The sequence below is a fragment of the Humulus lupulus genome, chromosome 3 (genome assembly GCF_963169125.1).
Source record: "Humulus lupulus chromosome 3, drHumLupu1.1, whole genome shotgun sequence".
Taxonomy (NCBI): Eukaryota; Viridiplantae; Streptophyta; class Magnoliopsida; order Rosales; family Cannabaceae; genus Humulus; species Humulus lupulus.
Genome location: NC_084795.1, coordinates 238088257 through 238105198, shown reverse-complemented (window position 1 = coordinate 238105198; position 16942 = coordinate 238088257). Strand labels below are relative to the sequence as shown.

The 16942-nt window shown below is 38.6% G+C and overlaps 1 long non-coding RNA gene across 7 annotated transcripts; it reads left to right on the top strand.

Annotated features, from left to right (window-relative positions):
• The first annotated feature begins 1183 nt into the window (after window positions 1-1183).
• Window positions 1184-11128, top strand: LOC133823502 (uncharacterized). 7 transcript variants are annotated; one of them, XR_009888381.1, is made up of 11 exons: window positions 1184-1831; window positions 1969-2078; window positions 2218-2364; window positions 2560-2645; window positions 3111-3182; window positions 6234-6340; window positions 6814-6880; window positions 9077-9132; window positions 9505-9561; window positions 9744-10828; window positions 11078-11128. It is a non-coding gene; the product is annotated as an uncharacterized LOC133823502 (long non-coding RNA). The 7 variants fall into 7 exon arrangements; XR_009888378.1 differs by having other exon boundaries at window positions 1943-2078; XR_009888377.1 differs by having other exon boundaries at window positions 1185-1831; window positions 2013-2078.
• Window positions 11129-16942: the final 5814 nt, after the last annotated feature.

The following is a 16942-nucleotide window of genomic DNA, read 5'->3' as shown; positions in this document are numbered from 1 at the left end:
AACGACATCGGTCACAATACAGATGACTGTAGGCATTTGAAGGAGGAGATTGAGACACTCATCAGGGCCAGACCTTTGGTTCAATATGCGTGGAATCGAGTCCCTACCAGTCAGCAAGCTACGGAGGCTCCCATAAACCAGCCCGGGGCCCAGGTGAATTAGGATACCCCTCCTCCCATAATAAGGGGAGAGATAACCACCATCTCCGGAGGCCCTTATCTGGCAGGCATGAGCAGAGGTGCCCAGAAGAGATACATCAATGAACTGAGGTCCATAACGGAGTGGAGTTTATCCCGGAGCAGCATCTACCTAAACAGCAGCGATTGGAGAGGCAACCAATCAGTTTTACCGAAGAGGACGCTAGCCATGTCCAGTTCTCGCATAACGATCCTCTAGTCATAACTACCCAGCTCGCCAATCAGAGAGTTAGGAGAATACTAGTTGATAATGGGAGTTTGGTGAACCTGCTGTTCCGGTCCACGCTAGAAAAAATGGGGTTGTCTGTAACCGAGCTGAAGGCCACCTCCGTGATGTTGCATGGGTTTTCTGGCGAAGGGTCGGCAGTGATAGGAACGATCGAATTAGTAATAACCTTGGGTGAGGGACCACGAACTGTTTCCAAACTCCTCGAGTTTGTGGATATCAATTGTCCCATCGCGTACAATTCAATTTTGGGTCGACCTACGTTGATGGCATTCGAAGCCATAACTTTTGTACGCCACCTTGTAGTCAAATTCCCCTCCTCTATGGGGATATGTACAGTCCGAGGCGATCAGCTCGCTACCAGGGAATGCTATAGCATTTCCATGAAGGGAAAGTCACAACCTGGGCAGCAGACGATGGCCATTCAGGGCGAGAACGAGGAATCTCAGGAAGTAAGAACTGATCCTGGGATAGAAAAACCTCAGAAAGCCGGTGGCGTATGTACCACCTTGAGTGATGATATCGACCCGAGAATAGGCGAAGATAGATCCGAGCTCCAGGCTATTGAAGAGCTCGAAGAGGTGAACATCGATCCTAAAGACCCTTCGAGGGTGGTTAGGCTCGAGAAAAACCTTAGTAATGAGAGAAAGGCGGAGATGTTAAAATTTCTACAAGAAAATCTAGATGTGTTCGCCTGGTCTCATGAAGACATGATAGGAATCAGCCCGAGCCACTACACCAAATACCCCTTTCCATAACACATGAATATAATAGTAATAAAAAAGTATTATGCTAGACTAGTATATTGGGCCACTTTAGGAAAAAAAAGGCGGTAATAATTAGACATCCCGCCACTTAGCATTTTTTTTCATTTGGGATACCTTGAAATTTGTGAGACCCGAAAGACAAATTCCTGTCCTTCAATTCCTTCAACATTTCTGAGACCCGAGACCCATTTCCTGTCCTTCAACATTTCTGAGACCCATTTCCTTTCCCCATTTCTTCGGCTTGGTACTACATCCGAACTCCTCACTCTCTCTCTCGTCTATCTCTCTGTCAACCTTCAATTTCTAGTCGTTGGGATCCTCGAGCGAGAAAAAGAGAAATAAAAGGGGAAAATCACTTTCGTTTTCTTTTTTTTTTTATGGTTTTTCTTTTCTTTCATGATCCGGTTCTGAATTTTGATGGTTTCTCTGATTCCTCTTCTGCTCTGCCGCAAGAGCTACTCCGATTGTCCCTCAGGCGTGGACTAAGGCTCGATGACTATGGGACGTAGGCAGGGACTAAAGGTTGACAATGATGGGATGCAGACGGTGCTTTGGTGGTGAGGGCTAGATCGGTGTAGGTGGTGGTCGACTGTGTCTTGTGCAAGGTCGGGGACAGACGGGGACCGAAGGGTGACGAATGGGTAAGATTTTTTCTCACCTGTTTTTTTATTTTTTTGCAAAAGAATTAGCATAAAACATGTGAACTATTTTATGTCTGGTTTATGCTATTTTTTTTATCGTCTTCCTCACAGTAGAGCTCAACACCTTTTTTTTGAAGTTCTATTTGTGGATTCCTCCTCGAAACCCCGTTATTGTGTATAGGTTGATATTGTGGTGGCTAATAGCAATTCCTACAATCCGCGAGTACAACTCATATCTTCAAGACAGGTACACTACCCTCTTTCTCTATCTGACATAATCACTAGCAACACATCCTTTTCCTTTTCTTGAAATGAATTCATATACCCTCTTGGCCTACCATTTCCAGGGTTTTAACCTTTTCATAATCACTGTGTCCAAATTGCAGAAAACCAGCGAAAAAAGCCAGATAAAAAGCCTGCTAGGCAATGGTTATTGGTAGTTGTTAACAGATTACTAGTCTCTACTGTAAGGAAAGGTGAAGATGTATGGCATTTAGAGATTAGTGCTGGGGGTTTAGTCAGTGCTCTTCTGGGTATGCAATTCCTACTCTTCATTTTTTAAGATTGTTTGGTCTATTTATATTTATATTAAGATTGTTTACTTGATGATATTATTGCGTGTCTAACAAAATAGTTCCCCGTATTAATAGTTTTTTGTTACTTTTTTTACTTGATGATTTGGTTTTTTTCTTTGTAAACTTGTTATTCACTTGTACTGTATGGTATAGATTCAGATCACTTTATACGTGCACTGGAGCTTCCTCAAGTCTAGAAACACATCAGAGAACTTAAAGAAAGATGTGTTGGGCGGAAGGTAAATAATATATTTTAAGAATAAAAGTATGCCATGCATACACTCAACTTCCACAGCATAATGGGAACATGTATTAATTCTTAAGCATAATTTATCTCACTGTCTAGTTTCCTATGATAGCTGGTCGCTTGATATGCTTTGAGACCTTGTTTATGATATTCCTGTTTGGTTCTTTTACTGTAAAGCTATTAGATAATTCATAGTCCTTACCTTCCTAGTGACACATTTCTATTTATGCTATGATGCATTCCAATTTTCTTACTTAATTTATTTATGCACATACCTTTTTTCTCTTGATTTCCTTATTGTAAACTTACCTGCCCCCCTCTCTTTCCCTACTTCCTTTGGGGTTTGAAAAAGCTATCTTAAAAGTCATCTTTTAATTGTTATGATGTGTTTTAATCTTTTCTTTTCTGGAATTACTGAGCTTGTTTTTTTTTCTTTTTTGTTTCTTGTTGTTTCCAGTTTTATGGTGCAACAACATTTTTCATTCATAGATCAGACTTTAGTGTCTCCTTGATTATGCTTTATATGAAGGTAAGAGCTTAATGTCTCTTTATTTGGAAATAAATTTTAGTACTTGAAATTTTTGTTAGTACTTTCTTTAAAATTACTAAAGAGATGTCAAATGAAAATATGAAATGAATAGTGTGGCACTAGAATATTGAAGTGCTAGTGTGGTAGTGAACAACTAGCAGAACATGTTTAACTAATTGCTCTGTACTTGTTTTCAATATGCTATTGGGGTTGCTTTTCTGTGAAAATACATTAAGATATGTGGGATTGTGGCCTCTGTTTCAATGTGCAACATAAAGCTTCCTGCTTTGATTTTGATTATAGCTTTATAGAACTAGTAGTAGCCATTTTCATGGCTCATATTCTGAAGGATATTTTTTAAGAGCTTAGCTAGTACCATGTTTGTTATTAAATTGTTGGTGGTTTCTAAAATCATGGAAGTAGTGTGTTCGAAAGTTTCAAACTTTGGATTCTTTTGGCTTTTATTGATTGTTGCTTTTACTAGTAGGCAGAAAGAACATTTTTAAAGAGAGACTGCCCCAGTCTGATGCATCCACAAGCAGTTGTTGCTGATTCTGATCTTCATCTTGAATTTCTGGTTGTTCAGATCTCTAACTAATGGTGTTGGTTCCATTCCAAATTATTTACATTTTTTCCTTTACATTTGTATTCGACAAGAATTGCAAATTTCTTATGGAAAGCAGATTGTGGTTCATTTTTTTTCTTCTTCCAAAATCATTTCTATATAGTATGTACAATAAAATAATAGTTAAGATAATTCCCTGGATTGGAAGAATAGCTGACAAATGAAAGTACATTTAAACTGATTTGGAATGTGTTCTGTACAGAAAATGTATTGTTACATTGGCTTTTGTATTCAAGCCTTTATCTTTCATTCTTCATTGCTGGCTGGCAAAAACATGAACAAATAGGAAAAAGAAGAAAGCTGCTATGCTTGAGTACTTTGACATATGTTGGATTAGCTTATACATGATCTTTATTTATTTTCATGCATATCTAATATTAAACAAATTAATACGAGATAGCCTAAAACATGTTTCTAAAATTGAATTCAAAGAGAAACAAAGAATAGAATACTTACAGTATACGCAGCGGAATTAAAGAGTCCTTCCTTCAGTTTCTCTAACTCTTGTATCCTCTCTGTTGCAGAGTATTATCAAGAAACTGAACCGATCTTCTATTTTCTTCACAATCTTCCAATGTATCCTTAGAACCACCTAGACTAGTGTGGGCAATTCTCAACACATGAGATAGATATAGAGAGAAGAAGAGAAAATAACAAAGAGGCTTAGAAAATGACTTGTGTTTAGAGAGAATCTAAAATTATCAGAAAATCTGACTTGTGACTTATCAAACTTCTTTTTTTGACTTCTCTCTAAGCACTCATTTTATAGACTCAATTAGGCCATTTAATTTAATTAAAAAATCAATAAAATAATAGCAATTTTGAAGCCCTAGGTCAAAATTATCATGGGCTATAGGCCCGTGAAATTTCCCATTTGATTATAAGCCCATTGGACTTAAAATCAAGGCCATTATTATTTTCTATTGATTTAATTAATTAAATAATTATTTAAATCCTTTATCAAATTAATTATTTATAATTTGAACCTTGATTTAAACTTATTTATTAATTTAGATACCAATTTATCTTAATTAATAAATTTGCCATAATTTCTCTTTTCTTATCAAAATTACACAACTCTGGGAAACTATCCAAAATTGACCTAGTCAACTTTGATAATTCTAATTGATAATTAAATCAATTAATTGAGACTATCTAGATGATTTTATCCAAGGTACAATGGGGACCATGTGCCTATGAAATCAAGCTCCAATAAGTTATCATAAATCTAACAAATAAATTTACTAACTTATTAATTCCTCGTGACTTCACTATAGACTTGGAATTGCACTCTTGAATTCATAGAACGCTCTATAACAAATATAGATACGCTATTAATTATCCATTGTTACAACCATAATTGTCACTCAATCCTCTATAGACGGTCTACAATGAGATAGGACTAAAATACTGTTTTACCCCTCATTGTATTTTATCCTTAAAACACTTAGTTCCTTGTAAATGATATTTCAGTAAACTAATTTAATTACTGAAATGAGATCTCTATTATTTAACACCTTGAACCAAACTAAAAGGAAACCATCGTTTCACTTCTTCATCAGAAGCTATAGATGTTCATATCTATGATTAACACTCCCACTCAATTATACTACCGAGTTCCCAAGATGTAAGTATGGGCTAGTCTGTAGGGTAAGCTGGTAACGAACAAGTCAAAGAACTCAAATAATACAATTAGTTAGAATACTAACCACTCAGAATTGAGATTGAATTGACCTATGGTCAACTATATGATATGACTAGAATAGATAATAACGGTATGTTTACTTATCTTATCAACTGTCAATATCGGTCATGTCCGATGTAACAAATACATCCGATCTTATCTACTTTGCTAATGTTCTGGAAAGAACATAACACTGTAATGTGTAAGTAGATCATATCGTAGATTGGCAAGTCAGTGTAAATCAGGTGCACTGACTAATCTTAGGACTAACTTATTTTGAACATATAATCATATTTATATTCCACTGTGATTACGTCACTATAAATAAGATTAGCTATATGCTTGGGATTTAATAGAAGTTTTTATTAAACAAATGATCATGAAAATAAAACATGTGAGCAAAGTGATTGACCAAGTCAAAAAATGATTTCTATTCTTTTATTGATAATAAAATGAGATTACAAAGAATTTGGGTTTTAATTAGGGCATAAAACCCCAACAACATCATCTTTGATTTGCATCCATATGAATGCAAATAATCTCCATATTGTTTTCTTGTGTAAAATTATTCCTCCCAGTCTCATTTATTGGACCAAGTGTGTGGAGCTATTTATTGATTCCTAGTCCAATTCATTAAGAATAAGTAAACAAACAAATTGAAACAATGATGGTGTTAAAGGTATTTTCTCAGTTTTTCTTTCATGGCCATCATATTGATCTATTTATTGATCACTTTTTCCAGGTTGGAGAGAAAGACAGTTAAGAGGAAAAGAGTTTTTGCTCGAACATATTGTTCACCTTCTTGCCAATGAGCAATCACAACTTCGTGTTCTTGAAGAAGCTGAACCCGTAAGTTTAATCTCTTTAATGTTCATTAATGTTTGATATATTTTGCTATGCGAGTATGTTCTTGTATTGTCTTTAGATTGCCATTAATCATTATGTGGTGCACCTAAATATTTTATACTAAATTGTCTTATTCTGAAATTCTGAAGTGAGATTTGTGAAATGTATTTGAGATTATGTTGATTTGGTTTCACAACTAGCTATGTAGAGTTTTTCTTTTTCTTTTAAAGCTGTTGCTTAGTTTATTATTTGCATAAACTTGTGAGGATGAGTTCTATGTAGAGGTAGAATTACGTATTTTATGGAAATTTTATGTAATGTTCATGTAATTTGTTGGTAATAGTGTAAACTATTAAACACTTGACATAAGGTAGAGTAGATTATATATATATATTTAAAGTGACTGGTAGATTATATATATTTAATGTTCATGTTCATGACTATACGTTTAATAGGCCATCTCTTATGCATTTCAGAAATAGTGACTTTTGGCAGTCTAAACTGTTGCTTTGAATATCAAACTTCTTCTGATGTGGCCCCCAGGTTAGCAAGAATATATACAGAAAATTCAGATTGTATTTTACTGTTCAGAACATATATATTTCACATGGAAAAAGTAAACTATTTCTTACTTTTGAACTTGGGAGTGGTACAAAAATACACACATATGTTTAGACAGATCAGAACATATATATTTCACACAAAAATAGATAATATGATTTTGTGATTTCTTATATTCATGATTTTAGATTACTACTCCAGACCTCTTTGATTTGATTAAGTATTTCTCATTAATATTGCATTCCAAATCCTTAAACTTGTTCTTGGATAGTGAATTACAAGAGGTATATATACACATGTTGACGGTGAAATCTCGTCAACGAAATTAGATCGGAAAACTCAAAGGTAAGTCAGGTGATGTTTATATAAGAACTGAGAATAAACTTTAAGGAAAAGTAAACACAGATAAATGATGGAGCAAGTCTTGGTATATTTCTCAATAGCCTCTGCTTACAATGAATTTTCTAACCCCTCATTCTGAGGGGTCAAGCTCCTTTTATAGTTGGGCTCTAATGGCCCCTTATACATGGTGGTCCCTTGGGACAAAATAGTACATAAGTACACTGTCAGGGTAATAGCACAGGTTGTAGTGGTATGGGAAGAGTGGTGGAGCAGAAGATCATAGTGTCAGCCTGGTACATAGTCAGAGGCATGCATATAGTGCCTCCACTCTCTGTACAAATCCGTACTTCCACTACCTGTGTGATACAGGTGTTAGGGTCATGCTTCTGTCCTCCTCATGGTTGTACGTCATGCACCCGTACACGTACGGGTACTATGTACCCGATGGTTATTCTCGCCTCTCCAAGGCATGTATCTGCTCAAGGCTATTCCACGTCCTACTAAGTGTAGGGAAGCTAGTGTATTGACATGAACGATATACTCAGTCATCTATTCCACTATTGGCTCCATACCTAATAGTTATTGGGTCTCTCTTATTGCTCTTCATCTCATGTGACTCATAGGGAGAGTGGTACCCCGTTGGTAGCACTTACCTCAGGAAAAGAGGTAAGGCCTCTTCAACGGGGCCTGCTGCGTGTGTGATGAAGCATGACGCCTACAAATGGGATGAGGGTCTCATCTTGTGAAACCATCACTTTACAGCCCCCACACTACGAGGCCCCTGGTATATGGCTGAAGGGTGTTTAGTGGAGGCTATGTCTCTTGAGGCCTTTGACGTGGCCGGTGCGCAAGGCGAGGCACACGAGGCCACTAGGTATGTGTGGCCCTTGGGGGTGAGGCCCTTTGACGCGTGCCCCCATTCGCATGGCCACTTGATGCTGCGGGCGTGGTTGCGCGAGGCCGAGGGCCTGCTGGGGCGCGAGGCCACCTGGTGTGCAGGCGTGGCTGCACGAGGCCGAGGGCCTACTGGGGCGCGAGGCCACCTGGTGTGCGGGCGTGGCTGCATGAGGCCGAGGGCCTGCTGGGGCGCGAGGCCGAGGGCCTGTTGGGGCGCGAGGCCGAGGGCCTGTTGGGGCGCGAGGCTGCCTGGTGTGCGGGCGCGGCTACGTGAGGCTGAGGGCCTGCTGGGGCGCGAGGCCGCCTGGTGTGCGAGCGTGGCTGCGCGAGGCCGTGGTGCGGGGCCTTGGTGGCGCGCGAGGCTGTGATGCGGGGGCACGCGAGGCCGTGTCGTGCATGGGCGCGAGATGGGTCCCTAAAACAGTTGGTGCGATATGCCTGTAGCATATCTGGCGTACCCACGAGGCGTTTATGGGAGCCTATCACATGCTTTTGGCCTTTTTATAACTGTTGAATTTCGAGCATCCACATTTCTCATGAGACAATCTCTTGTATTCAAAAAGGGCCTACAGGCTCGAGTCCAATTGCATGATTAAGTGGCCTTTATCCCTCTGTTCTAATCATGGACTAGAGATTTCTTATTTGGTGGATTTTTGGCATCCACAACACATAAAGAGGCTGATAATAGTGAATCATTCTCTTCTGCTGTTGCTGCTTCTTATGTACTGCTTTTTATGCTACTTTTTTTTTCTTTTTTTTTTTACAAGTATATTGGTAGCTACTTATTATTAGAAGAAACATTTGTCTTTGTATCCATTAATATGTAAAACAAAAGGGTATTTCTCTTTTCTCCAGCACTTAGTGTAAGTACAAGTATTTTTAGTCATGATATATTCTTTCTTCACTTTAATACAGTGCATTTGTCACAAATTGAAGCAGGGCAGGTGCAAAAATAGTACATTGCAAGAGTTATTGGGGCATTTCCTGAGCATGAGGTATGTAAAGCTGTGTAATCTATGCATGAACACATATATCTGTGTAAATATTGTCTTATTCGTAACTGGCTGCAAGGCAGGGCTGGCTTACCTTTGCTTGTCAATTTGTTGGTTATCTTGAAGACTTAATTTTAAAATTACCAAAGTTGAGAACTCATTGTTATTAAATTTTTATTGTTGTTGTATTACCACAATCTAAACCTCCTTATCGAGGGGTTTCCTTTTGAAAAACAAAAGTAAATGCATTGAGCTTCAAATTCACGATTCATAAGTAAGAAAAGTTATTTTTTACAACACATATTGATATCTAAGTGCATGCTTATTTTGAATTCTGATATCATCATTTAATTAATTTGTTTTTTTCCTTCTCAGAAAGTTGTAGATGCCAATATAAATTATAATGCCCGGGAAGGAAAGAGCACAACAGAGGTTAATTTGATGCTACATTTTCTATAGATTTCATATGAAAACAGTCCATTATTAGTTTGTTTTGATGTCTGCTGAGAGGTATTCCAGTGTCCCTCATTTTCTGCATTTGAGGCCATTGTCCTTGGGCATGTGCCTGAGAATAGTAGGATACCTTTTGTAAATCCTACCTCTTTGTTATGCAGGTGCTCAACTCCTCTGGTGGCACTTCAGTAAAAGGAAAGGTTGCTTGTACCAAGTTCACTAGAATTAGTACCATAATGTGTTCCTCTATATATGTAGATTTATATAATTAAATTCGTGTGTATTGAAGTTGTTAACGTTATATATATACATTTTTTGGAGTAAAGCATTTGATGTAAGTTTTTAAAGTATTTATTGGACTTTATTATAGTGTTCTACTATATGAGTTCATGCTTTTACACCAGACATAGCCATTAGTTATGTTTTAACTGTCATTAGTGATACATCTTTTGCTGTTGGTTAATACATGTGACAATGAGAATCCATTTCTTACTGCTTTGGCTTCTCTTTTGTGGCAGAGATTGACCACAAAGATGTACCATTTGTTACTTTAATGGATGTTCTTACCTATCGAGAGGTATCATATTTTATTATTTTATTTGGTAGCTCTCAAGTTTTCTGGTCCAACTATTTGAGAAGTGGAAAAGAATTATAGATTTGTCTTGTTAGAACTTATCAATGAGAAGTAGAAAAGAAACATGAAGAGGGTAGGAAAAGTCAATTTTGGTTGCTATTTGGTAACTAGAAAGTAGTATTTTAGTTTTGAATATTTAATGGAGAGTTAATATTATTGGAAAAGTATGCTCTGATTTTGGTGTTTTAGTTTTGAATATTTAATGGAGAGTTACTAAGTTGTAGCAAGAAGTTGAAAATTGGATCATATTGTTTGGAGTAGAAATACATGTGTTTTAGTGTTTTTTTTCTTCATGTAAACAGAAAATCATGGATTCCCTGTACTTTTTAGCTTAAGAAATTTGCTTGTCATGTCTCATTTTCTGTTTCTTGTGAACCTTTGTTATTGACACCGAGTTAGATGCATTTTATACTGACTCAAGTCAAAAGAACACTAGAATTAAGGCACAGTATTTAAGTTTAGACAATGTTACAAAGAACTTGAGAAAGTTCTATGCACAAGCTTACTTGGGACAATCACCAAAACAAGCTCCAAAGTATTGGCTTCATTTTCAAGTTTCTGTACTATCGCTTGGTTGGAATACTTACTTTGTCTCAAAGGCATATAGTCCAGGTAATTGAGTTCAAACTTGCTAGTCAAATTATATCGAACATATAGTTGATTCTTATGAAGCTCACCATTAAGATACAATATCATACAGTATGCATAAAGAGTAATGCATGTTGGTGAATTAGATTGCTTACTTATTTATAGTAGTGTTTGAAACTAATTTGTTTGATGTGATATGAACTAGTAACTGAAGTTGTTTCATGAGTTTCAAAAGCTTGATTCATGAATTGGATTGCTTACTTCTTCATGCAGAAAATGGGATCAATGGCAGATGAATTGGATCCATGTTGAACAATCAGTAAATTGCTTAAAATTTCTGCTGAGTCGTTTATGTCAAAGCATAAGTAGAGAAACGAGTATCAGGTTACTACTTGGGTATATTGTTAAATGAGTCCTTTGATTACAGTTTTTAAAAAGACGATGCTTCTTCCTGCCCTTCTTTATTATTGAAATTAATTCCCCTGCTCATGTATGTTGTTCGGTGTGATTATATGCTGAATATCAGTCCTTGTATTTTCTCCTATGTGAATTGATTTTGTTATTAATTTTTAAATTCTATACAAGTGTAACTTAAATAAGTATGTAAATTAATTTTTAAATTCTATTAAGATGGCTTTGAGATGATGAGCTTCTTTTCTTGTTCGTCTTTTAGGATCGCCTATCGCGTTTATGCATCTTTATTTGAGATCATGCAGTTTTCTGGTTTTGCCTTGTGGTGTTTATTCCATATTGGCTGCAAAGCCATCGAGATATTGATGCAAAGAATGGAAGAATGTATTTCACTAATTTTTGTATACATTTCTTGTTTTGTATTTAGTGATAAAGGAATCTGTAATGGGCATAAATTATGTTGTAATATGATTTCTTAAGCCTAGGCTAGTAGACTAAATATTGTAATTACATTTGAGTAATTAATAAAAATTTATTTATGTTACCTTATTTGGCTTCAACTTTCATATTTGTTTTCCTAGTTTTGTGTAAGTAAAAAAAGATTATGTTTCTCCGAGCTAATATAACACATGTGTTATACTAAAGTGTAGTATAACACAAATAATGTGTTATACTAAAGTGTAGTATAACACAAAAAAAGTGTTATACTAAAGTGTAGTATAACAAAAAAAATGTGTTATATAATTGACTATAAATAACATAATTCAACACTTATCTATATATTAAAATAACACAGAAATTGTGTTATCGTTGACAATACAATAACACATCTGTATAACACTGATAAAGTGTTATGTAAAGTACCCTGACCTACGATAACATAGTCGGTCTTAACACATCAGAAAGTGTTATCGTATGTTTTGATAACACATTTTCGGTGTTATTAAAAGCATTTTTTCTTGTAGTGAGCGTCGCCATGCATACCCTTAACTTGGACAAAAACATGCCTGCGAAGTCCCAGAAACAGAGGCGCCTGGGCACGACCCGAGCTGCGGCCCTAGAAGAGGAAGTAGCTCGACTTTTAAAATGCGGCTTTATTCGCGAGGCAAAATACCCGATCTGGGTCGCCAATCCTGTCCTGGTCCCGAAAGCCAACGGAAAGTGGCAGATCTGCATCGAATTTTCTGATTTGAATAAAGCATGCCCCAAAGATTGCTTCCCCTTGCCAAGAATTGATCAGTTGGTGGATGCCACTGCGGGGCACGAGCTCATGTCCTTCATGGATGCATACTCCGGTTATAACTAGATCGCTATTAATCTTGCAGACCAGGAGCATACTAGCTTCATGACTCCGACCAACGTTTATTGTTATAAGGTCATGCCCTTCAGGCTGAAGAATACAGGAGCTACATATCAGAGATTGGTCAACAGAATGTTTGCTAATCAGATCGGTAAAAACATGGAAGTGTATGTTGATGACATGTTGGTCAAGTCAAAAACTGCCAATAACCATGTTCCCGATCTGAAGGAATGTTTTGAGATCCTTAGAAAGTATGGTATGAGGTTGAATCCCCAAAAGTGTACATTCGGGGTGGTGTCAGGGAAAATTCTAGGATTCTTAATCAACACTAGAGGGATAGAGACGAACCCTGACAAAATCAGATCACTGATCGAGATGGCGCCGCCTAGGTCGCAAAAGGACGTCCAGAGTTTAACAGGAAGAGTGGCAGCCCTTAATAGGTTTATTTCTAAGTCAACCGACAAATGTTTGCCATTCTATAACCTGCTCTGAGGGAATAAAAAATTTGAATGGATCGAGGAATACGAGCGAGCCTTCCTCGATCTAAAAGCACATTTAGCCGAGCCGCCAGTGTTGTCTAAACCGACGGTAGGAGAGCCTCTTTTTCTTTACTTAGCTATTATGGAAGATTGGGCTAGTGCTGTGCTAGTCCGAGAAGAGGGTCGTGTTCAAAAGCCGGTCTATTACATTAGCAAAAGACTTCTCGGAGTTGAATCACGATACCCTTTAATGGAAAATATGGTTTTCTGCCTTATCATGGCCTCCAGAAAGCTTAGGTCGTACTTCCAATCCCACTTAATCCACGTCATGATCGATCAACCTTTAAGGCAGGTACTTCAGAAACCTGAGGCATCGGGGCGTCTATTGAAATGGGCTATTGAGCTCAGCCAATTCGAAATATTGTATGTCCCACGGACTGCAATCAAAAGCCAAGCTCTGGCTGATTTCATGGCTGAATGCATTGGATTCCAAGATGAACCTTTGGGAGAACCGGTGAAGGCCATGTGGAGATTTTTTGTGGATGGTTCATCTAACGAGAACGGGTTCGGAGTTGGAATCATTATGATATCCTCAGAGGGGCATCGTTTCCACTCCGCGCTACGGTTCGGGTTCGAGGCGTCCAACAATGAGGCAGAGTACGAAGCTCTATTAGCTGGGCTTAGAGTGGCTAAGGAGTTGAAGGCCAAGGTCGTCCAGTGCTACAAAGACTCCCAGCTCATGGTAAACCAAGTATTAGGGGAATACCAGGCGCGAGGAGCCAAGATAGCGGCCTACCTGGCCAAGGTGAAGAAGGAGCTGTCTGATTTTGAATATAGCCGAGTCGAGCAGATCCCTCGTGAGCAGAACGCCAACGCAGATGCTCTAGCAAAACTCGCCACCTCCAGGGAGGCCGAAACCTTAAGCCTGATACCAGTAGAATTCTTGGAAAGGCCAAGCGAGGAGGAGGTTACAAGAGAGGTCGAGATGATCGACGCCAGACCAACCTGGATGACTCCCATAGTCAAATACCTTACAACAGGAAAGTTACCTGAAGAGTAAAACAACACGAGGAGGATACTTTACCAAGCTCCGAGGTATACAATTGTAGACGGGATGTTGTACCGATGTGGTATTTATTTGTCTCTTCTGCGATGTGTTATGCCAGATGAGGCCAAGACTATTTTGCAGGAGGTGCATGAAGGCTTTTGTGGGGATCACACTGGGGGGCAAAACCTGGCCTTAAAGATTTTAAGGCAACGATATTATTGGCCCACTCTATCGAAGGATTAAATTTCCTATGTCCGAAAGTGTGACAAGTGCCAGCAGTTTGCCACAATCGCCCGAGCTCCACTAGTCGAGCTAAAGATGATCTCGTCCCCGTGGCCATTTGCGGTCTGGGGAATTGATTTAATTGGAGCTCTGCCCACGGGAAAAGGAGGAGTTCGCTATACAGTAGTGGCCATTGATTATTTCACGAAGTGGGCAGAAGCAGAACCCCTGGCAACAATAACATCGAAGAAAGTCCTCGACTTCGTGGTTAAGAATATCGTCTGCCGGTTCGGATTGCCAAGGAAGATCGTATCGGACAATGGAACCCAGTTCGATAGCGATCTCTTCACCGAATTTTGTGAAAGACATGGCATAATTAAGAGTTTCTCTTCAGTGGCCTACCCACAGGCTAATGGATAGGTCGAGGCTGTAAATAAGACGCTTAAGGCGAGCCTTAAGAAGAGGCTGGACGAGGCTAAGGGAGTTTGGCCCGAACAGCTCCCGCAGGTGCTGTGGGCATACCAGACCTTACATCGAACTTCGACGGGGCATACTCCTTTTTCCCTGACTTTTGGAAGTAAGGCCGTCCTTCCTGTCAAAACAAAGATTGCTATGCACAGGGTTCGGGCCTTCAGCCCAGAGCAGAATGATAAATTGCTCAGCGCGTCCCTCGATCTAATTGATGAAAAATGAGAAGCTTCGCAGCTACAGCTCGCACATTATCAACAAAAAATCACTTGTTATTTTAATTCAAGGGTCAAGCGACGCATCTTTAACTTAGGCGACCTGGTGCTCCGAAGACTCTTTTTAGCTGGTAAGGATCCCAAGGACGGAGCTTTAGGACCAAACTGGGAAGGACCCTATCAAATAATGGAAGTTGTGAAGGAAGGGACCTTTAAACTAGCTCGGCTTAATGGAGAAACAGCCCCACAAACATGGAACGCTGTGCACCTAAAGAAATATTATCAATCATCATACCTTTGTAAGGCTTAATTATAAAAGCCACCCTTTTTATTAAAAAATGAGAAGTATTTTCTTATATCGTTGTATGTTTCCGTGTGCGTGTGGATTTGAAAGAGCGTGTCCAAAGTAACCGAGAAAGTTCTCTTTCTGATTACTTGGGGGGCATATACCTCGAGAAGAAGGTAAAAACCTGGAAGTTAGTAAAAAGTGATTGACTAGTGTTTTTCCTAAAAAACACAAGGCACGCGAACTAAGTTTTAAATTAAAATCCTGGATACGACCAGGTAAAATCTTGGAAGTTAGTAAAAAGTGATTGACCACTGTGTTTCCTAAAAAACACAAGGCCTCAATCATACTAACGCGAACTAAGTTTTAAATTAAAATCCTAGATACGACCAGGTAAAAACTTGGAAGTTAGTAAGAAGTGATTGTAACGACCCAAAATCACTAATATGGCTTAAGGGCCTTGATTAGTGTGCCAGGAGGGCATAATTGGTTTATGTGTGAATTTATTGACTTAATGCATGATTACATGATAAGCATGCTTGCATGATTATATGAATATAAATGTGATTAAATGTTATACTTGTGAGAACCACATTATTATGTGGGTAAATCTGCAGCAGATGACTTGAGGCGATCTTAGGGAGCTAGATAGCGGGAAAGTCACAACGGGGCTTAATATTTGACTTTGGACAAGTCAAGGGGTGTTTAAGGTATCGGGTGGTTATTTAGGTTATCGGGTTATGAAAATAAATAATTGGAGATATATTTGAGGTTAGGAAGTTTAGGTGGGAATATTAGGAAATTTTACCATTTTGCCCTCAGGGACGATTTTGGTACCCCGAGCTTTGGGATTAGCTTAATTGCCTAAGGATAGACTTAAGGAGCTACAGAAAACAGTAGAACATAATAAACCGACTCTTTCCTCTTTCTCCCTTTCTCTCTCAAAGAAACTCTTGGAATCTAAGGGAATTCAGCTGAAAGCTCTATGATTTAGGCTTAGGTCTTGAGGGATTAGCTCAATTTTAGCAAAGGAATTCAACCAGGACTAAGGTAAAGATTTATTCTCATTTTCTGTTGTTGAAATTCTATTATTTTGGTTGTGTTCTAAGTGGTTTTTGGGTTTTGGATTTGAAGATTAAATTGAGGCTAGAACCTTGGAAGTTAGCTCAGAAAGCTCTTGGAGGATTGGTTCTGCAGCTGAGGTAGGCTCGAATTTAAGGTTTAATGGTTGAGTTATAGTGTTTCCATGACTGGGTTTTGAGTTCTTGAGTTAGAAAGTTTCAGTGATTGAAATAGGTTTTTGATGGGTTTCTAGTCTAGGTTTCAGTTGGGTTATGTTGCTGGAATCTTGTGGGAAGTTTTTGGATAATTGAGTTGTGGAATTAGGGTAGATTTGAGTGAGTTTGCATGAGGTTTGAGAGTAAAAAATGGAGGTTTTTCTGGGTTCGAAGGGGTCGGGCCGCGGCATAGTTCTTGGTGAGCCGCGACCCTTCGAAGCTGATGTGTGCTGAGGAAGGAGGGCAGGCCGCGGCATGGTCTGAGTAGGGCCGCGGCCCTTAGCTGTTTTTGGGCAATGGGAGGTCTCTGGTTGGGGCCATGCCGCAGCATGGGTGGTTAATGCCACGACCCTTAAGGGATTTTGGAATTTTGAGATTCTAGGCTTAGGAATTTAACCTAGGGTACTCGGGATTGAATCTTTTACCATGTTT